We start from the raw sequence: 22,265 nt of genomic DNA, 5'->3' as shown, positions 1-22,265 counted from the left end.
CCGCCTCCCCGACCCAGCATGGTACCTGTGCAATTCACGCCTTCACTCTACTTCTTCTTAACTGGTGCTTCCTCACTACAAAGTTCCAATAGATTTGATAAAGTGCTCAGTATTCAAGGGTGTGCATTACCTGCAACTGTCTTTTCATAATTCTTCAATTTGTGTGTCTATAGGATTCATACACAAAGAAAAGCCTTTGAAGATGAAGGGGAAGGGTAAAAGAAAGAAAATATAAATAGAAGAAAGAACATAGAAAAGAGAAAAAAAAGACAGTGGGTTTGGAATACTAAGACTCTGGCTTTTAGATTCTACTACTTTTCATCAAGAGTCTAAATAATATTTGCTTGGCAAAGCAGAGAATAAACACATATGACAAGACAGTTATACATTTATGCACAATCCTTACCTGTTATTTTCCGATCTCAGTGCATCAATTTGGAAGACAGGTATTGCTTATTCCCTTTAGTAGGAGCCAATCCACGGCCAGAAGAGAAAATCCATAGAGACTCTACAATCTAAACTGGGACTCTATCACCAAAGAAGACAGGACCAAGGGCTAAAAGCTGATCAGGTACACCTGTTTAGCCTAGGTATCTGGAAAACTACACAGCAATGGGCAACCAGACCTACAGTCTCTTCCCCACCTAGAAGTGTGTCAAGTTCTAAGAAATGAATAAGGCTTTTTTTAAGATAATGTAATCAATAAAACTAGTGTGGGACACGAGCAATTTCTATGCAAATAGGAAGAATTGCATAAAGATTAAGAAATTCCATTTTTACTAGCTAGGTTATCAGAAATGAACTTATTAATTTATATTCTCCAGTAACAACTAAAATAAATTCTTTTCATGAATAGTAGGATTGTTCTCATGATACGACTATTACTTGACAGTAACAGAAACTAACAAATGCCTTAATAAATTGCAGGCACATAACAGACCTGGTTAATCTCTATGTTTAAAAGACAGGTAAGAAAAAGGAAGACCCAACTATATAATGATACAGCATACAGGTGAAAGCGCTCAGTTCTACATAGAATCAGCAGCACTAAATAGACTGTCATTAAAGCAAAACAAATGAGATCTAGATCAAGTGTCAATGAGACTAAACAGAAGGGAAGAGCTTTCTGTCCAACCTGGACAAACCCTCCTCTCCTCGCCGTGCTCCCATCAGAGGCTTGCAGAACTGAAAGTCTGGATCAGTCTCTATGTGCTACAGTTTTAACTCCATCAGCCTCTAAGTTCCTAGCGCTTTAACTGGGCTAACTATCAAGGAGATGAACTGCGTATGTAAAGTAACATTGTTTCATTTCTAACTTTTACTTGATTGGCAGTTATTTGATGATTCATACTCATCTGTTAATATTTCTGGTTTGAAAAGCTGGACTGCTTTTCACAAATTAAAATTTTTTTGCAGGTTATCCCATTATCATAATGAGTGAGATGCTTAGTTCATCTAGATCCACTAGATGTCAGAACCCTTTAGAGGGCTATAAAAAGGTATTTTTTATACCTACAAAAAAGTCCTTATGGAGATTTACAAAACTGTCTTTTTCCCCTAGAAGGGGCAAACTTCGTGTCAGTTCACAGGATGAAAAAACATGCCTAAAGCCATTTGGGTCGAAGGGGAGGGGAGAAATGCACGCACTCACATCTGAAAGAAAGAACAACTACCAAACACATCCAAAAATCAAAACAAAACAAAGTTCATTATTAGGAAATTCTAAAAGCTTTTAGAAAAACTGTTGGAAAAGTGATGAAACAATTAAATTTTAGAAATTTAAAAACTTCAGTCAGGAGGAAAAAAAACTGATCTTCACTCTAAGAAATGCAAAATTTTCAAAAACTCTAAGCAAGTTTATTTAGAAACAAAAAATTAAAACAAGTAGATTTTTAGAATTTCCTAAAACGCAAAAAGCTCCAACATGATGAAACCCACTTGGTCAAGTATGAAACATTTTATCAAATAAAATACTAGATCACTGTACTAAAATATTTTTTCAAAGTGATACTGATGCTTCTCAAAATGTGCATAAAAATTCTACAGCGTTCAACTACTAATTTCAAAACTACAAAGTTATCTATCTTCTGAGTTTTAATGAGTGGGGTAAAAAACGGCCTGAAATTCTGCAACTCACTGAAGGACAGTGGGTCCATTTTTTTTAAATTACTATAAAAAGCCACAAGCTAAATAACTACGTATTACAGTTCTCTAAAAAGAAATTAGGTAAAAAGCAATACTTTGGTAATGTTTTAATATCTGTCAATAAGAGATATTTAACTCAATATAAAAATTTTAAATGGATTACCTGACTCATAGCCTACTAGTTAGAAATTTTAAAGGATTAGAATAAAATTCTCTACTTGATTTTGCAAAAAGATATACATTTGAGAACTCAGAATAGGTTCAAAGCACATTTTCATTTTTCATCCATTAATTACATGCTTCAAAGATTAAATCAAGTCTTTAGATGTGACTCCTAATATAACTACAGTTAGAGTCCCAGGCAGCTATTTGAATGAAGAGTGTCATCATTTAAAAGATAACCTGCTCTATAGTTTTATCAAAGTGTATTCTGGGTGATATAAAAATGTATTATTTTTGCTACAGAACTTCTTCCTTTTGCATACATTAGGGAAACACCAGAGCTGAAACAGAAGCAGGTCTGTTCATGTTAGGATATCCAGAAACTTTTAATACAGTAATGTGCATCTGGAACCTCCAGGAAGGAAACAAAGTAGAGACCATTTTCCATCTTCCTTGATTAGGGGCCACTTTTGTGTTCCTCAGAACACACTTGGGGAAATACGACCTTCTAACCAGAAAGAATTAACATTTTCCCTAAGGCCCAAGCTACAAGCAAGACATAGATCATCTAGGGTCCTTATATCCTGAATTTCCCAGGACTGAAAAGTTAAACTGAAGATATAACTTAGGAATAAAATCATTAAGTATACCCTTCTCCTTCTCTTTCAATAATCTGCATAAATTGTACCGTTCTATACAGTAAATCAATCAGCACTCCCTTTTATATGGTATCAGAAATTTCCAGATTCTTCTCCCTTTTCACCTAGGTATGCCTCGGTCCTCATTTATGATCTTTGTTACGTACACTTAGGGTCTCTTGGTTGATGTCCACTTTCTTGATGCATTCTCCGCAACAGTGCAAGGACAGGGTCCACCGCCACATACCTACCAGTGCACACTACAAACAGAGCAGCAAGGCAGGCACCTGAGCACTGAAATGATCCTGAATTTGTTTCCACTTCACAAAACCACCAAGCTATTTTTCAGTGCATCAGAAGACAGAGGGAAAGGGGGTGAGGGGAAGGCAGAAAGGGTAAAAGGGGCTCATGTGTATGGGTGGCAACTAGACCTTTGGTGAAAACGATGCCGTCTATATAGAAGTCAAAACATAATGATCTACACCCAAAATTTATATAATGTTATAGACCGATGAGACCTCGATTAGAAAAAAGACATCTAACAACAGGATGTTAATAGCAGAGCCACCACTAGGAGTAAACTACACTGGCCAATGGCTCTAGAACGGAGCAAGGCCAAGTGTGATGCAGAGATGGCACACTTCACGGGCTGGTGGAGGGTCAAACTAAAGGAGAAGTACCTGTACTTAACAAACATTTGCTGGGTGTCAGGCACAGTTGTTAAAAAATTTAGAAATGCTACTGAATTTAAGCGTACTTGAATCTGGGAAACACACCAAGAAGCCTGACTACGCACAGAGCCAAAGTGCCCGGCATTAACATGACTGCTTATCTATGGCGCTCTCCAATGGAAAAGACATAGCCCTCAAAACCCAAAATATAAATTCTTTAAATCAAGGTTAACAATGCAATATTCTTGAACCTATATTTAAAAGAATTAGCAAAGTATGCTATTCAGCAAAAGTGATATATTTTGCATTGGAATTCTACACTCATTAGAACCCTCTCCTCCCAAAACAGACCGAGACGACTACCTGCAGAGACCTCTACAGGTCGGAAGCCTTTAAAAAATTTCACCAGTATGTTCCAATTATAAATTTTCTTACATCATTAAGGCAAATGTAAAGGGAGAAAAAAGGTAGCGGAAATATACACTGCATGGCTCAGAAAAACAGACACAAAGATGGAAGAAAAACAGTTAACTCTCCAAACATTCAATGCACACAGCAACTTCCCAATGACTCAAGAGCAAAACTGATTACCCCTTTCTTAGAGATTCTGGTCAAGTTCTCTGTCATGTGAAACATTTGATTTGGGGGTTAGTAATAAATCTCCTATTCAAGTGAATATGAAATTAGACAACGCTCGAAAGACAGAGATTATCATCCCTCAAAATATTTCATAAATTAGAGTAATCTCATCCAAATGCTCTTCCATGTGTTACCTAACTACTAGTACTAGAACCACTGGAGTGAGTTTTGCCTAGACTTGTTACAAACCTTGAACATTCACCTTTCAACTACTCACTACGTCAAAAATCTGTGTAATTTATGCAAATGTCACTACCTACAAATCAAATCTCCTACCTTGACCTCTCAGTCTAGTATTTCCAACCATACACAGGATATTTCCCTTTGAACTTAAGCTGGCCGGGCCTCAACTTATGTAACGATTGCACATATACGTACCCATATTTAACTATTATTCTTCCGTCAACATTGTCATTCTTTCCTTCCCTGAAAGAATCTCACATCAATTTCATTCTTCTGCACTCCCTACATCACCAACCTACTACACCTTGTTCTATACCTGAATCACCACTGTATATTCTATTATGTTCCAGCAAAATCCCCTTTGTGTCTTTGTGTCCTTGCAGGAGGGGCGAAGATGAAGCACTCTGGGTGCATTCAGCCTCCACAGCAGAGCCATCACCAGCCATGCCTCCTACAAGGCTAACTAGTGCTCTAGCATGAAGGTGCTGGGAAAGAGCAGGAGTCACGAAACTCAGAGAAGGAGCTAACTACAATACAAGGATACCTCCCCAAAGATCTGAGAGCTTGACTATAAGAGCAACTGGGGATAGGGCTTAAGAGGGGAGATAATCACTGTGATGGTTAATTTTGTGTGTAAACTTGACTGGGCCACGGGTGCCCAGACATTTGGTTAAAGGTGATCCTGAGTGTGTCTGTGAGGGGGCTTCTAGATGAGATCAACACTTGAACCAGGAGACTGAGTAAGGCAGATGGCCCTCCCCAGTGTGGGTGTGCCGCATCCAGTCCACCGAAGGCCTGAATAGAAGAAAAGGCTGACGAAGAAAAAGTTCTCTCTCTCTGCCTGTCTTTAGACGGCGATATTGGTCTTCTCCTGCCTTCGGCCTTAAACTGGAACTTACATCATCAGCTCTCCTCATTCTCGGGCTTCAAACCCAGGCTGGAACAATACCATCAGCATTGTTGGGTCTGGACTTCTCAGCCTGCATAATCATACGCCAGTTCTTTATTCTGCCCTCTCCCCGCACCAGCCACCATCCCATTGGTTGTGTTTCTCTAGAGAACCCTGACTAACAGCCACCTAAGACAGCATAGCCTCTCTCATCTGTCTTGTAGGACATAGCCTACTAGTGATATTAATGTATGGCTTTATTACAGGAACAATGTCTGTGTATAACATTTTTCAGTTATAAAACATAAAAAGGTAATAAACATTGAACCCGGAACTAACACATTACCATTTACTTGTCCATTCTTCCCCTATCCCATTCCACTGCCTTCCCTTCCAGCAGTAGCTACTAACCTAAATTGTGTCATTTCTCTGAGTTTTTTAAAAAATAAACATCACAAATGCACATATGCTTAAACATATTATTCAGTTATACTTCAGCTCTGAAAAAATGGTATTATAATGTATATAATCTTCTGGAATTGCTTTTTTTGACTCAGCATTGTTTCCAAAACTCACTCATGTTGTATACAGAAGTTCAGTCCCTTTTACTATTCTATAATACTCCATTGTGTAAATACCATATTTTATTCAATCTCCTGTTAAGGAACATTCGAGTTGTTTCAAATATTTTGCTATTAAACACTACAGCTCTGAACAATCTTGTATGTGGCTCCTGTTATACATTTCTCCTGAGTATACACCCAGAAGTGGGACTGCCAAGTTACAGGATATGCAAATGGTGAACTTTGCAAAATAATGTAAAATTATTTCCCAAAGTGGTCTTAGCAGCATTACACTCCAATCAGCAATGTGTCTAAGTTACCCCTTAATCCACATCCTAATACTTAGTACTCACAGACTTACTAATTTTCATCAATGTAGTGAGTGTACAAGAACAATACCTCACTGGAGATTTAACTTATATTTCCCTTATCATTAATAACGAGCACCTTTTCATATATTTACTGGCTATGTTTCCTCTTCCCTGAAAGACTTGTGCATGGTTTTCACTCATTTTTCTGTTGACTGTTCCTATTTCACTGATTTGTAGTTCTATATATATGGACACTAATCCCTTGCCAGTGATATATGTCATATTTTCCCCATTGTGTGGCTCATCATTTTATTTTCTTTATGCTGTCTTTTGATAAAAACTTCTAACTTAATATGCTGAATTTATCAATCTTTCCTTTTTATTGTTGGCACTTTTTGCGTCTTAAGACTTTGCTACTCAAAGTGTGGTACACGAACCAGCAGCATCAGTATCCCCTGAGAGCTTGTTAGAAATGCAGACTCACAGACCTCACTCCAGACCTACTGAATCAGAACTTTCGCTTTACCAAGTTCCCCAGATGACAAATGTGCTTTATGGTTTGAGAACACTGTCTTCAGATAGCCTTCTCTACTTCAAGATCAGAAAGATACTTGTCTGTATTTTCTTCTAAAAGTATTTAAGTTTTTCTTCCCATATTTGTGGCAGACTGAATAACTGTTCCCAAATTTCCCTTCCCTTACACTTTTTTTTAAGGTTTTTTTTTCTTTCTCCCCAAAGCCCCCGTACATAGTTGTGCATCCTAGTTGTAAGTCATTCTGTTTCTTCTATCTGGGATGCTGCCACAGCACGGCTTGGTGAGCAGCGTGTCGGTCTGCGCCCAGGGAACACACCGGTGAACCTGGGCTTCTGAAGCACAGCGTGAGCTTAACCACTCGGCTCCAGGACTGGCCCTGCTTACACATTTCTTTCTTTTTTTTTTTTAAAGATTTTATTTTTTTCCTTTTTCTCCCCAAAGCCCCCCAGTACATAGTTGTATATTCTTCGTTGTGGGTCGTTCTAGTTGTGGCATGTGGGACGCTGCCTCAGCGTGGTTTGATGAGCAGTGCCATGTCCGTGCCCAGGAGTCGAACCAACGAAACAGTGGGCCGCCTGAAGCAGAGCGCGCGAACTTAACCACTCGGCCACGGGGCCAGCCCTCTACACATTTCTTTACACAGCAGGTCCCTGCTGTCACCATGGGACAGACTGGCAGCACCTCCCTGCAGGCAGAGTACCTTTCCCAGCACTATTCCCCGCGACTGGTTCAGCCAACGGACTGCAGTGGACGAGACACACACTGTGTCCAAGCAGAAGTTTTAAAAGAATCCATATGGGGCCAGCCCTGTGGGGCAGCGGTTAAGTGAGCATGTTCTGCTTCGGCGGCCTGGGGTTTGCCAGTTCAGATCCCGGGTGAGGACATGGCACTGCTAGGCAAAAGCCATATTGTAGAGGTGTCCCACATATAAAGTAGAGGAAGATAGCCATGGATGTTAGCTCAGGGCCAGTCTTCCTCAGCAAAAGAGGAGGATTGGCAGTAGTTAGCTCAGAGCTAATCTTCCTCAAAAAAAAAAAAAAAAGAATCCATGTGATTCAGCCTGTCTTCTTCTTCTGGTATCAGAGGAACAGCACGTCCCAAATGGGGTAGCCTCCTCAGCATGGGTCCCAGAATGAGAAGACACCTGGGACAGACCCATGGCAGCTACTCGCAGCCACCAGTATGTGATGTGAGCCAGGAAGAAATGGTGTTCAAGCCACCGAGATTTGGGGGCTTTGTCATCACAGTACAACCTTATAAAACATTTAAGTCCTTAATCCATCCACAAGTTACCTATATCTAGAATTAGTGAAATGGAATTGTGAAGAAGGTATCTAATTTCATTTTTTTCTATATGGAAAACCAATTGTCCACCATCACTTATGGCTCATCCTTCCACCCCCATCTGTAACACCACTTCTCTCCTGAATCAAAGTTCCAGATAACCACAGGTCTGACCGGGGCCCCCTGTGCTCAACACATTCCTCCCCACGCCACCACCACACTGTCTGAATTACCCGAAACGTCACATGAAGTCTGAGATCCTCCTTCAGGACTGTCTTCCCCATGCTTGTCCCTTTGCCTTTTCTTACAATTTTAGAATCAGCCATCACATTCTATGAGACACCCTGCCAGGACTTTGACTGGAAACGCAGTAAATACATAGATCAATCTGAGGAGAACTGACTGCTTTACAGCACTGAGTCCTCCTATTCATGAACCAGCGCCACTTCTCTATTTATTTGTCTCCTTTTACGTCTGTCAAATAAACTTTGATTTTTGACACACGGATCTTGGTGGTTAGATTTATTCAGGTTACAGATTCTCTTGGGTTTTCTACACAATCATCATCTGCTAATGACAAGTTTTGCACTTCTAGCATTCCAATCCTCAGGCCTGTTAGTGCTGTTCACTTGTCGTGTTGGCCTGTGAAGCAGGACGGTGAAGAGAAGTGGTGTCAGGGGGGCGTCCTTTGTCTGGTACCAGATTACGCAGGAAACGTTTCCTCACTTCCTCATTAAGACTGATGTTCTCTGTGTGTTTTCTGTAGACATTCTTCATTGGCGAAGAACATTTCCGTCTACTTGAAGTTTGCCAAGATCACAGACATAGCTCCTCACCTATGTCTAGAATTAGTGAGCAAAGATACTCTCTTCCTTATAACGAGTGCTTTTCTTCCAGTAACAGCAGGAGCTTATTTACTGAATCCTTACCAAAGTGTTCTGCATGTATTTTCATTTCTTTCTAACAACCCTATGAGGTAGACACTGCTATTCTTCCCTTCTTACAGATGATGAAACTGAAACTTAGAATAGAAAATTAATTTCCACAAACAGCAAGAAGGAGGAAGAGTCGGGATTTGAAAGCAGGCTGAGCTCACTCCAAAGTCAAACTCACTACAGACCATCTGATAACAACTCACAACTACCTAGAAGGATCCTTCTGGCCCCAAAGGGGATGACTTCAGCAGCAACAGCCTGCATCTAACTTTGGCTTTCCAGGAATTATATTCTCCTCTAAAGGAGTCCAATCTGACCACGGATTCCTTAAGAAGTCCTTTAAATCATAAACAGGACAAATTCAGCAGGGGAGAAAGAGAGGTAGGATTAAATGAAATGAGTGTTTTAAATTCACATGAAATAGGGTCCAAATTTTGAGAATGAGCTATTGCTCCAAGGACCTTAACACCACTGATAAATATTTGAAAATATGCAGATAGATGGCTAAAGAAAACCAAAGAAGTCTCAACCTTACCAAGAAAAGAGCAGGTTAGCATGGATACCATGTAAAGTAAGTTTAAGGGAACCAGTATGTTTAACCTAGGAAAGAAAAGCTTAATGTGCACTATCACTCTGTTCATACACACACATATACATATATACATATTACATATATAGTGGGGGGGGTTGAGGAAAGTCACAGAGAAGGGGGAACAGACTTACCCTATATTTCTCCGGAAGGCCACCCAATGAGTCAAATCAAAGCAATCAAAACATTTTCTAAGAAAAATACTGTCCAACTGTGGCCGACACTGGGATGTGCCACCCAGACCTCCAACTGAAGGCCGAGTCGCCAGCTGCCGGCAGTGCTGCGTCAGCCCTTCAGGGACTGCCTCGGCTCCCGAGAGCTGCCCCGTCCAACATCTTGCCTTTTCCCTGGCGTGCTCCACATCCAACGACTAACTGACGAGAGTATACAGGGCTGGCCACTCGGTCAACCTGGGGCAACTCTGAAGGGCCATTCTAGCTTCACAGCTCCCCATGAGGTTGGCCACGGCTGTGGCTGGGCCTGCAAGGCAGCCCAAACTCTCCCTCCCTTCTGTGGGTGTGGACCCCACGGGGACTTCCTGATCAACATTCTGCGGCTCCTTTCCAGAGAACTCACCTCCCAAAGAACCCAACTTGTGACACATAAAGGAACTGACCACCCCTCAGACTGAAGTGCTAGGGGAGTGTGATTTCAGTTCGTGCACAAGATGATCATTCTCACAGGCCCACATTATTGTTTGCTCTGTAGACAAACTGGATCCACGTCTACAGAAACTCTAGTTCAACATTTAAGAACGTGGACACGCTAATCCAAGTCCTAGGCACTGCAGTCACTTTCGAGTGTAGCTTCTTTTCATTCTCTTACAACTACTATTCATTTTCAATCTACCCCTGTTCAGACCCTAATCCAATGACCGACGTCCTTAGAAGAGGGAAACTTGGACAGAGACACGCAGAGAATGCCACATGAAGACAGAGGCAGAGACTGGACTCATGTGCCCACGAGCCAAGGAATGCCCAAGACTGCTGAGAACCACCAGAAGCTGGGAGAGAGGCAGACAACAGGTCCTTCCTCAATCTCCAGAAGGAACAGACATTGCCAACACCTGCGTTTCAGGCTTTTAGCCTCCAGAACTGTGAAAGAGTAAGTTTCTGTTGTTCTAAGCCTCCCAGTTTATGGTGCTTTAATACAGCAGCCCTAGGAACCAACACAGCACTTCCCACCCGACCTCTCAGTGACACTGCACTTACTCTCCTGCAGCTTTTGTCTTAGTCAGAAGCATACAGGATGTGACAGTGAGGAGAACTGAGCTGGCGTCAGCATCAGAAGCATGCCATCTTTCTGCTAAGAGAGATCATCCAGTGCTGTTCGGACATTTCTCCAAGTAGCAGAACGCAATACTAGACCTGAAACAGGTGAAAGTGGCGCGGGTGAGGAGGAGGGAAACTGCCCAGACACCCAGCTTCCCACCCACTGCCTCATGCCTTAAGAATCTAGGCTCTCTAGAATTTTCAGTCATTCATTCCTTCAATAAATATTTGAGCAGCTACTCTGCACCAGACGCTGCTTTCACAGCATAAAAAACATGGAGTTGAGCCAAACCTCCTCATTTTACAGATTAAGAACTTGAACATGTATGCAGGGTCCCACGGTGAGTCCACTGTGGGTCTAGCTCTAAAACTTTTCATCAAACCACTCACCCCTCATCTGACTTGTACCCTTGCCATCATACAATTTTGAAGGACCAGAGCAAAGCCTTTTTATTCTGATTTTGGCATATCCTTCTTAATCAAAGTTTTTGGTTTGGCCATTACTATTCACTGTCCCCACAGGCCTGGAGGCATTTTGAGAAGCTGACAGACCTGAACCTGGAGCCAGAGAGAAAGCAAGATCAGCTCTCACCCTACTTTAGCCAATGGCAGACTGCAGAGTGCTACCTGATCCTTTTCAAGGTAATCTTTTGCCGGCCTTGGCAAGGCCCGACTGAAGTTCCACGCAGAGGAGTTTCAGTTTCGATGACAGTTTCTATTGCACGGCTAGGGAAAACACTGTTATAAACATTGTTCTTAAATGTGCAAGTGTGGGAGAATGAAATGCAGGAGAAAAAAGTATAATGTCTAAGGGAAAAAATATCTGCCTGACACTGTAGTGATACAGCTACCAACACAGTAAAAGGACGCCCACGAGTGGCACCAGGAAGGCCCTTAGATGATCAGGGCAGAAGCGGGCTAGGGGCTGCCAAATCATGCTGACTAGAGTAACCAAACGAACAATAGGTAAACCAGAAGACCAACTTACAAGTTTGGATAGAGACAGTCACAAAGTCCTCCCGTGAGGGGGCCTAACTGAACACTGAAAGGTACCCTAGGGGGCTTAGAATCAGAAGGAAGATGGGATCTTCTTACGGTAGCTTCATCAAGTGAAGGGGGCAAGATGAAAGCACCCCCGACACCAAGACTGTGAGGATCAGGAGAGTCTGCCTGCTTTAACGGTGTCAAATCTCCTCCATGCGCGCCTTCTTCCTGCTGCCGTGGTTGATTCCCCAGAGGCTACATCTCAGCTCCCGCTGAACAGGCTTGCATTCTCATCCTGACGAGACTCACTTTAAAAAAAGCAGAACAGGGCAAGATCGCGAGCCTAGAGACCATCTCCCAGACTCGCTCACTTCTAAAGAGCCGAGCCCACCTATTACGTACATAGTGGGCAGGCACAGGTGCTCTCTGAACTTCCCTTTCACCCAAGTTCTAGAGAAACTTTAGTGGCACTCTCTGGCCCGCAGGCCACGACTATTATGACTGTTCCCCCTGGCGCCCCGCCTTCTCTGGCTCCCCTGCTGGCTCCTCCTCCTTCCCTAGCTCTGCAGGCTCAGTCCTGGGACAACTTCTCTAGTCATAGTCACTTCCTCCATCAGCGCCGTCTAATAGCAAAATGTGAGTCACATGTATGTAATTTAAAATTTTCTAGTTAGGGATATTAAAAAGAAAAACAGGTGAAATTAATTTTAATATTTTCTTTAACTCAATAGATCCAAAACAGTATCACTCCAAATATAATCAAGGTGAAAGATTATTGAGATTTTTATGATATTTTTCCCATACTAAGTCCTTGAAATTTGGTATGTATTTGACACAGCACATCTCAAGTCAAACTAGTCACTTTTCAAGTATTCTAAAGCCACATGTGGCTCATGGCTACCTTACTGAACAGCATGGTCCCACCTGATCTCCAGTCCCATGATTTTAAATACCATCTATGCAGTGATTACTCCAAACTTTATCTCGACACTGCTTCTCTCTCATGAACCCCAGAATTCTAGAGCCATCAAGCTACTAGTCAGTTAGGTATCTAATTGGCATCTCAACTCATAACACATTTAAAGAAAAAAAAAAGCAAAACACCAAACTCTGAATTCTCAGGTCCTTTCCATGACCTTCCCAACATCAGTCAAGGGCAACTCCATGCTTCCACTGCTCAAGCCAAAAGCTTTGGCCTCATCCTGACTCTTCCTCTTCCTCTCATATCCCATATCCAATCCATGAGCAAATCCCCTTAGTCCTACCTTCATAACGCATCCAGAATCAGAGTCTTTCGCTTGTTCTGCCCTCTCCCTGAACAATGCTCTGCTCCTCAGATATCCCCACATCTTTCTCCCTTATTTCCTTCAGGTCTCAGCTCAAGTGTCATCAGAGAGCCCCTCCCTATCCACCCTATACAACATCACATCCCCATCTCCTGCTTTATTTTTCTTCTCAGCATGAATTTTCACTTGATGTACGTATCCATTTGCTTACTCTTACTGTCAGTCTTTCCCTGACTCCCACCAGAACAAAAATGGCTGCATGGGAGTGCACCACTCAGAAAGGCCTGGAAGAGAACCTGCTGTGGGGATCTGAGCTGACCGACAGCCTCTAGCTGCTGCACATTCAGAGTCACCAGAGCAAGGACATCAGGCCATGAGTCACCTCAGACTGCCCCCAACAATGCTGACCAGGCAGGGGTTCTAGACCCAGGCCTCCCTGCCTGATGCAGACCCCATATCAGCCTGGCCAAGACTTTCTCAAAACTGCCCAGGCCTGAGGCTGCTCCCACCCAGTCCCTCCCTCCTGCCCTCTCTCCTTGCACAGTCACATCTGTGCAGAGGTCACACGCCTCTTCCTATGCACTCCCGCTCCCTCCCTCTTTCCCTTCCCAGGCAATTCCCCCAATAAATCTCCTGCATGTCTAATCATCTGGGCATCTGCTCCTAGTACCTTGTAGGCAGTCAACAAGTATTGTCTGGACAAATAAACCTCTAGGAAGAGCAGGGCAGTGGAAAGAACATGAAGTCGCAAGGACGGAAGTTTGAGTTTCTGTTCTGCCATATATTATCTGCAAGCTTAGGGAAGTTTCTTGAGATCTCTGAGCCAGAGCCTCATCATTTGTAAAATGAAGATAATCCCACCTCTTTCAGAGGCTGTTAGGAGGATTAAATGAAATAGTTTACTAAGGTCCCTAACCTGAAGCCGACTCATAGGAAGCGTCTTAACGGTGTGAGCTCCTTCTGTTTCTCACCCATTTTCCGTAGCTACGTCTAAGAATCCTTTACCTTTCCCCTTCACCAAGAATTCGGGCCACTTTTTAACTAAATAAAGCCCCAAATGACCCTATATACCCACTAGTGAATCCTTTGTTCAACTGAGCCTAACTGATGAATACATTTTACCTTCATTCCTGACTTGCCTATGATGGGCTTAGGGTTTATTTTACTAGATTTTAGAAAGTGAAATCTCATCAGAGATAGGTATCTTAACACTGAAATTTAGGCTATTCCTGAATGCTTCAAGTACTTTTTTTAAAAAAAACAAACTAATATAAAATCTAAAAATGCAGTTCAATACCAACTTCTTACAGTTAAGTTTTTTAGAGCCCCTTTTGAAAAAAATCTTAAAGTTTGCAGTATTCTAGATCAGTACGGAGCTTTTCAAGAAAATATACACTGAATGTGCATGGATTTCAGTTAGCAGTTTTTAAGAGAGACAAGCATGAGTGTGTCCTTATATATGCATTCTGAAAAGTCTCCAAGTGGATAAACTGAACTGTTGGTGGCCGTCACTCACAGGGAGCAGGATTAGAAGGCATGATGATGAGGGATTCTCACTTTTATATGCTTCTTTTAAAAAGTCTTTACAGGACTGGCTACATAATTTGTGGGGTCCAGTGCGAAGCGAAAAATGCAAGCCCTGTCTTCAAAATTATTAAGAATATCAAGATTGTGAGAGCAGAGCATTAAACCAAGTAAGGGCTCTGCATGACTGTACAGGTTACTGGCTCTTGAAGCTGACCCTGAGCCTTTATAACTTTTATTAACCTAACATTTAATGTGCAATACAAAGAATTTATCTTTCTTAATAGCACAAAATTATATCATAGGACTACTTCAGAGAACAAAATATCCATCCTAATGTCTAAAACTGATGTAGCCAGCAAGAAAAATTTTACCATGACCAATGATATGAGAGAAGTTAGAAACTTGGTCGGGTTTTTTTCAGGTCGCTTAAAGGAGGTTACGCATGGAAGTTCACCAGGACACAGGTGTTGAGAATGGTCACTGCAGCACCGTTACAACAGCACAACGTGGAGCGCAGCCCATCACTTCAACTAGTTCCAGAGATAGACTCTGGCACATTCATACAACAGAATGCATGAAAGAAACGGGGAAGAAGATCTGTATGTGCTGATAGGAAGAGCACTCCAAGACACAAAGTTTAGTGTTTGTTTAAACAGGACGCTCTCTACCATGACTCTATTTTCTAGAAGTATAGGCATAATTTTTTTCTATGACATCCAAAAAACTTATCAGTGGTTTTTAAAGATGAGTATAGGAGGGAAGGGGAATGAAAGAGATTAACTTTTCATCTTATAATCTACTGCTTTTTAACATTTTTTAACATGTCCTTTTAAGAAAATGAACAGGCTTTATAACAATTACTTATATTCAAAACATTCAAAATATTTTGATAAATCATAACAAAATATACTTTAACAGTTTTAGATTAAGATTTAAAATTTATAAAAATAAAGAAACTGCTTCAGTGGCACTAACAAAAGATTATTAACAAAAATACAATCAGTATTCACTTACCTATGGAGGTAACCAAAAAAGGCAGTGGCAAATAACCACCACCACCAAAAAAGGATCAAAAATGTGTCTATTCAATTTTAACTTTCTCTCCATTAAAATCCTCAGAGAAGATGCTAACAAAAACCAGATGTTAATTAGACACCTCAGAAAAGGCTAATAACTCAAGGAAAAAAGGGGGGCTTGAATCAATCCCCAAACTGGGCAATTTTCAAGTAGTCATGTACTGGCTATTAACTTTCTAAAGTACTTTGGAAAATGTAATTGAGCAAGAAACAAACTCCCGCCTGAAAGGGAAAATAAATCTCTCCCCACTTTTTACCTCCCCCCATTATTGAGGTAATAACCATATTATCAAAAAAGAAATTTGAAAATGCGTCGAGGCACATTTCTTCACACTTACTTATCTCCATGGATTTTCTTCACCATAGGTGACTGGCTCATTTCATTTCAATATGTACTGAGTGACCACCCCCCATGAGGCACACAGTGCCTAGGCTCGCTTCCCATCACAAGAGAACTACACACACACACACACACACACACACACAGTGCCTGTGTTAACAGACCTTGCATTCCTTCATGACTATCCAAAAACACACAAAGCAATATATTCTCAAGCATTTTTGCAATTATTAACCTCTAATTATTACCTTTATTTCTAATACAAAAACAAGTTCATCCACTGCGATAGCCCTATCATCTTCAATTCTTTGGGCAGGTTTTAAGAAAGATTTATTAGGAATATACAGAATTCCAATGATTAAAAAAAAGCTCATAATCATAAATATAGTCAGTGTAAGTTGACACAGCATAATACAGTCAACGTAAGTTAAACACACATTCTTATGGCGCTTCAAGCGGAATTCCGTACTATGTTAGAACCAACAGATACAATTTTTTCAAGTTTCTGGATACAACTTGTTAGTCAGTAATGCACATAAACTCAAAAATAGTAACTAAATGTATAATTAAAAGTTTCAAAATTACAGCTGGTTTTCCTCACTTAGTTTCTCCCTATCCAGCCAGGGGTAAGACCGCGGACCAGACAAAGGAAGAGCCAGAGGGCTGCGGAGAAAGACTGGTGACAGTGAAAAGCTTTGGAGATGATGTTAAAAACAGAATTTCAACAGTCATTCCAAATACTAAATAGGGAGATTCTATCACTTAATGAATAATTACAAGATATAAGATTAAAATGAAAACATTTGCTTTACTGAAAAACAATATAAAATTTGATAATTTCCATTTTCCACTGACTTTCCTAAGCCACGTGTAAAAAACCTGGCTTATCTACAGATAGATTCGCCTGTCTTCAGAATAATTTAGGACTATCATCATTAATATGCTTGTGCAAAAGCCCTCTTTAACTAAATACTCACCTTTCTGCTTATTCCCAGAACTAACGAAAGAATGGGAGAGAGCAGATGATTTTTTCTCTTTATACACATGAACCAGAAATAAATCTGTGAACACTGTTACAGTAAGCCAGCACTTACAGTCAATCAACTTACCCACCACCAGTGTTCTCTACACCTGCTCCAACTAGCTAAAAGCTGCCACTTACTGTGCACTTGCTACTGGGACTGTTGGGAGCGTGTCATGTGGATTCATGAAGCTCTCATATAAAGCCATTCCAACTCTATCCTCCTCTGCTGAAATCACAGATTGCAGAGTGACTGAGTACTTCAGTCAAACACTAATGACTAAGTACTACGCAAAAGACAACCCTGCACACTATAGGGAACGAGCAGTGGACAAGGCTTTCCTCTCTTCTCTCAAGGAAATTTCTAATTCAGGAAAGGCTTCCACGTAAAGAATAAAGTAAAAAGTCAAAAGGGAAAAGTAGCTGGGTTGGAGGTATTAGTCAAGCACTGTGCGGAAGAATCATGAGTCAACTATGAAAAAGAGGGTGAGCTTCCTTCATAGAAGTGAAGCATTTAAGCCAAGCCTTCAGTATTAAGGATTCTGATAGAAGAAAAAGGCAGAAAGAGCATTCCAGATCAAAGGAATTGGACAAACGACCATGAAAGTGGCCAGAGGTCTAGTGCTGAAACACAAAGCGACGGGAGAGATGCAGTCAAGATGAAGCTAAAAGTCAGAAGGAGCCCCGACAGCACAGGTCTCAAGGATTTCCTCACCCTTCGACACTAGTTCTCAATCCGGGCCAGCTGGTGGTGACTTCCAGGTGAAAATCTTTGTGGGGGTAAGCCTGCGGACAGAACTAGGGCATCCCCTCAGGTGTGACGGCATGGGGGGAAATGTTTGAGAACCTCTGGTGTACACTTGGTGGGGGGGACGACATGACATGATTTGATTTACATATTGAATAACTCTGGTAATGGAACACAAGAGGACTAGAAAGACCAGAGAGAGAGAGGCCAGTCAGGAGGCCTACAGTAACAATGTACATAAGGACTACAAAAGCCTCGGGGAGGGCAGGGGCAGAGGAAGGGCTAAAGAAAAGACGATGAATACGTGGAGGCAGACCTAATAAAAATCCAGTTCAGAAAGCAAACACTCAAAAAGTTTCCAGCCTGAGTAACGAGGACGGACACACTGTGGGATGAGACACCTTATTGCCTTCTATGTGAACAAGGAGAGGCAGTGCACAAAGTACAGCCACTTTACGTGACACTGCAAAGCAAAAGTAATGTGAACAAGACTCTTCTCATTTCACAGAATAAGAAACTAAAGTCCACGAGAGATTTAACTGACGCACCCAGGGTGACCCAGGAAGTGAGATGAGCCAAAACACAAACCTGAGTCCTTGAAACCCAGGTCTACCCTTCTCTAAATAAGCCCCCTCAAAAGCAAATGACTGTTTGTGAGTATAATAAATCTCAAAAAAAACCCACCAAAAATGTTTTAAACTAAAAGCATGTAATCTGCTGGGAGTGCAATTATATTTCCAAGGTAAGGAATATTTTAAAACTTGTGCTCTGGTTCCCCCTACCCAAGAGATCGGGTGCAGTGACTTCACTGCCAGCAGTGTGGGCTCAGGGACCCTGAATGTTTAGACACAGATGGGACAGGTGGTTGTTTCCACCTGGTATAAAGATACCACTTGGTATTTTGTGAGAGATCAAACAGAAATGAAAAGAAATATTCTAAGTATTAACTATCTTCAACATAATAAAACTGCATTTCCATTGTTGTGGATGGTACCCTGATGTTTGTTATTAAAATACTTTAGAATATACTCCATAAGGTGGATTACAGATTTTTACTTTATTTAGCAAATGTTTGAGCACCTTCAACGTTTAAACCCCTGAGCAAGGTGTTGGGGGTAAAATAATGACATGGTCAGCACAGGCAGAGTTTAACATACACAATGTGCGACAGGGACAATAACGAAAGTAAAAATAGAGGATTATGACTGCAGAAACGAATAATTCATCTTGACAGGATTTCCAAAGGGCTCCAGAGAGGACATAAAATCAGTGTGGACTTTCAAAAACTAGAAGGAGTGGGAGTGAGATAGGGCATTCAATCAGAGAAAAGGATGTAAGGACAGAAGGGATGAAGCAGCTGGGCATGTTCAGACAACCAAGAGTAGTCTCATTTGGTGGGACCGTGTGGAAAGGGGACAAAGAGGACAGGTAAAGTTCAGCGACGACTGGGACAAGACTGTGAGGGGCTTTGAATGTGATACTAGTGGGTCTGAATTCTAGTCTCCAAACAACAGGCAGTCTTAGAAGCTTTCTGAGCCAGAGACTGGCAAGATCTGATCTGCGTTTAGGAAAGATGACTCTGCTAGGCAGGCAAAGTGTGGATAGGAAGGGGTGGGGAGGAGCCTGAAGACAAAGCTTTAAGCCAAGAAAGGCATCTGAGGCTTTGACACACTAGCACTAATCCAGTATTTTAAAAGAGGCTGAATGTTGACCGAATTGCTTCACGTCTCCCCTCATGCGATCATCCTCACCATCCTGTGAGACAGGTATCATGATGCTTCCCACTTTACAGATGAGAAAACTGGCTCAGAGGCCTTTAACTGCTCCAGGTCAAATGCTGCTAAAACAGGGAGAAAACCCAGGCTCAATACTTTTCCACACAGTGCAAAATAAAAAAACCAATCCTATTAATTTTAAAAAGTGCTACTATCGGGGCTGGCCCCGTGGCCGAGTGGTTAAGTTCGCGCGCTCCGCTGCAGGCGGCCCAGTGTTTCGTTGGTTCGAATCCTGGGCCCGGACATGGCACTACTCATCAGACCACGCTGAGGCAGCGTCCCACATACCACAACTAGAAGGACCCACAACGAAGAATATACAACTATGTACCAGGGGGCTTTGGGGAGAAAAAGGAAATAATAAAATCTTTAAAAAAAAAAAAAAAAGGTTTAAAAAGTGCTACTATAAAATAAGGCATAGAGTGATCTATCATTAGAGAAGTGCTAAAAATCCATTTAATTTTCTTAAATGTTTGCAACTTGTGTAATAAATAAGCTAATCACCCTTTAAAATAGCTACAAATTTGCCTTATGTTAATACCATGTTAAAGACCTGTAATTTTCTTTGAAAACAAACAAAACCTGTACCTCTAATTCCATTTCCTATGGAATTAAATATTTAAGACTAATATTCTCCCCTCTCTTCAATGTTTCAGTGGCCAAATTGGCATTTCACTGACGAAAGAGGCTAAAGTAAAAACCATTATATATGTGCCCAAACTGAGGTGGTAAGCTACTTTGTGAATTATTAAAGACTCACTATTTAGCAAGTACAGCAACTGAATCTAGAATATAATAAGTAGTATTAATTGAAAGAACCTTACCTACAGGTATGCAAAGGCACAATTCCGGAAACAGTTTTTGTCACAAAGAAAGGGCACAAAGATCCTGAGACCATTTACGAATGGGTCAATCCAACCCAACCGACGGGAGAAGATCTGACCTTCAGGAGGCAGAGTGCTAGGTCTTTCCCCTTTACATTCCAAGCCTAGGAAACAGTCAAGGTGTTCCAGCACGGGTCTTATATTGCACAGGAGAAATCTAGCTTGGGGATTTGATTGTATAGCACCCACAGCATCACCATTACCAAAACTGCTTGCCCTCACCCTCTCACCAACCTTCTACCACCGTTTTTTTTAAAACAAGCAAAGACCCAGAGATGTAAAACCCATTCTTCGGAACGTGCACGCAGTATCCAACCTAGATATCCAAGTATCCAGCCCAGGTAATTATCAGCAGGAACCACGTTTACTTAAATCATTCCAACGAACCGCATGCCCCCTCCCCGCTTAACCTCCTGGACTTTTACTACGTTAAGTGTCCACAGCTTGTCTACAGACGACAAAAACTGAAAGGGGGTGAAAGAGCAATCAAAACTGGGCTCTGCCACGATCGGGGGCTCCGCTCCAGGAGCTCGGCAGGCCCTGTCACCTGCGCACCGCCCGCGGCATGCTAAACCCCGGGGCAGCACGCAGCATGTCCCACGCGACAGCCCCGCGTCTCGGGCGGGGAAGGGTGCATGGCTCCAGAAGGCCGCCGGGCACGCGAGAGCTCCGGGCCCAGGCCGAGCGGACCCAGGCGCTCCCGCGCCGCGGCCGCGGGTGACTTTGCGAGCCCGTCCCTCCAGCGGCGGCCGTAACCTTCGCCAAACCTTGCGCCCGCCCGCCCCGCCCCGCGCGCGCCACGCCACTGGCCCGCGCGCCCGTCCGTCAACGCCGGCCCCGCCCGCAGGCCCCTCCCCCGCCGGCGGCTTCCCCGCCCGGGCCCCTAAAGGACAATGCTGGAGGGGAGGGGGCGGAGGCGCCGAGCCGGGCGAGGGCAGCGCAGGGAGCGCCCACCCGCCGGCCGGCCGGCCCCGGGAGCCCCGCGCCGCCGCCCCGGGCTCGCGCCCCGGCCCCACGCCCGCTCCCCGCCTCGCCTCCCCCAGAGAGCCGCTCCCAGCGCGGCGACACCAGCCCATTGTGCGGACTCATCGTCCGCCGCGGCCGGGCGCCGGCACGGCGGGGATGCCCCGGACGCGGCTCCCCCGGCCCGCAGCCCACCGCACGCCCGGGCCCTGCGTGGGGTCCCGGCGGGGCTCGCGGCCAGGCGGGGCGGCCTGGCTTCTCTGAGGCCGGCCCCGGAGCCCCGGAGCCCCGCGACGGCGGCGGCGGCGGCCCACCCGGCCCGCGCCCGCCCGGCCCGGAGCCGCCGCCCTGCCCGCCCCGGCCCGTCCGCGGTACCTGCCGAGCGGCCGGACGGCGCGGCGGCCGGGGGCGCCTCCTCTCGCCGCGAGGGCTCCGAGCGGCAGCCGAGCGCCGGCGGCCCTGGCCTGCGCCTTACGTAAAGCGGCGGCGGCTCCGGCGCCACTCGGCGGAGGGCGGGAGGCGGCGCGCCGCGGCCGCCCCGCTCCGTTACCCGGCAACTGGCCTCAGCGCCCCGCCAACCGGGCGCGCTCCATATCCTTCCGCCCAGGCGCCGGGATTACATCAGCGCCGGCCGCCCCGCCCCGGCCCCGCCCCGCCCCGCCGGCCGGCTGCGAGTGGGCGGGCCGAGGGCGCGCGGGGCGCTCCGGGTCGAGCCCTGCGGCCGGACCTGGGTGTGGGCGCTGCTGGGAGGCTGAGGGCGGGAGCCCACCCAGGGTGCGGGGCCTCGGAGAGGAGACTCCCCCTGCGGAGGGGCGCGTGGGGCTGCTCTTTGCAGAAGCGCCTGCA

At 43.9% G+C, this 22,265-nt stretch overlaps 1 protein-coding gene across 14 annotated transcripts in view; it reads right to left on the bottom strand.

Annotated features, from left to right (window-relative positions):
* The window catches only part of KIAA0232 (KIAA0232 ortholog), an 81,542-nt gene extending 59,500 nt beyond the window's left edge, over positions 1–22,042 (bottom strand). For 10 of the 14 annotated variants that reach the window (XR_011538345.1, XM_070613329.1, XM_070613334.1 and 7 more), the window contains exon 1: positions 21,795–22,042. The gene's annotated coding sequence lies outside the window, so the exon portion shown is untranslated. Of the gene's footprint in view, positions 1–406; positions 4,242–17,764; positions 19,638–20,396; positions 21,233–21,794 lie in introns of those variants that run through there. The other 4 variants (XM_070613330.1, XM_070613331.1, XM_070613333.1 and 1 more) reach the window with 4 other exon arrangements.
* Between the last annotated feature and the right edge of the window lie 223 nt (positions 22,043–22,265).

The sequence above is a fragment of the Equus przewalskii genome, chromosome 3 (genome assembly GCF_037783145.1).
Source record: "Equus przewalskii isolate Varuska chromosome 3, EquPr2, whole genome shotgun sequence".
Classification (NCBI taxonomy): Eukaryota; Metazoa; Chordata; class Mammalia; order Perissodactyla; family Equidae; genus Equus; species Equus przewalskii.
This window is presented reverse-complemented; position numbering and strand designations above follow the sequence as displayed.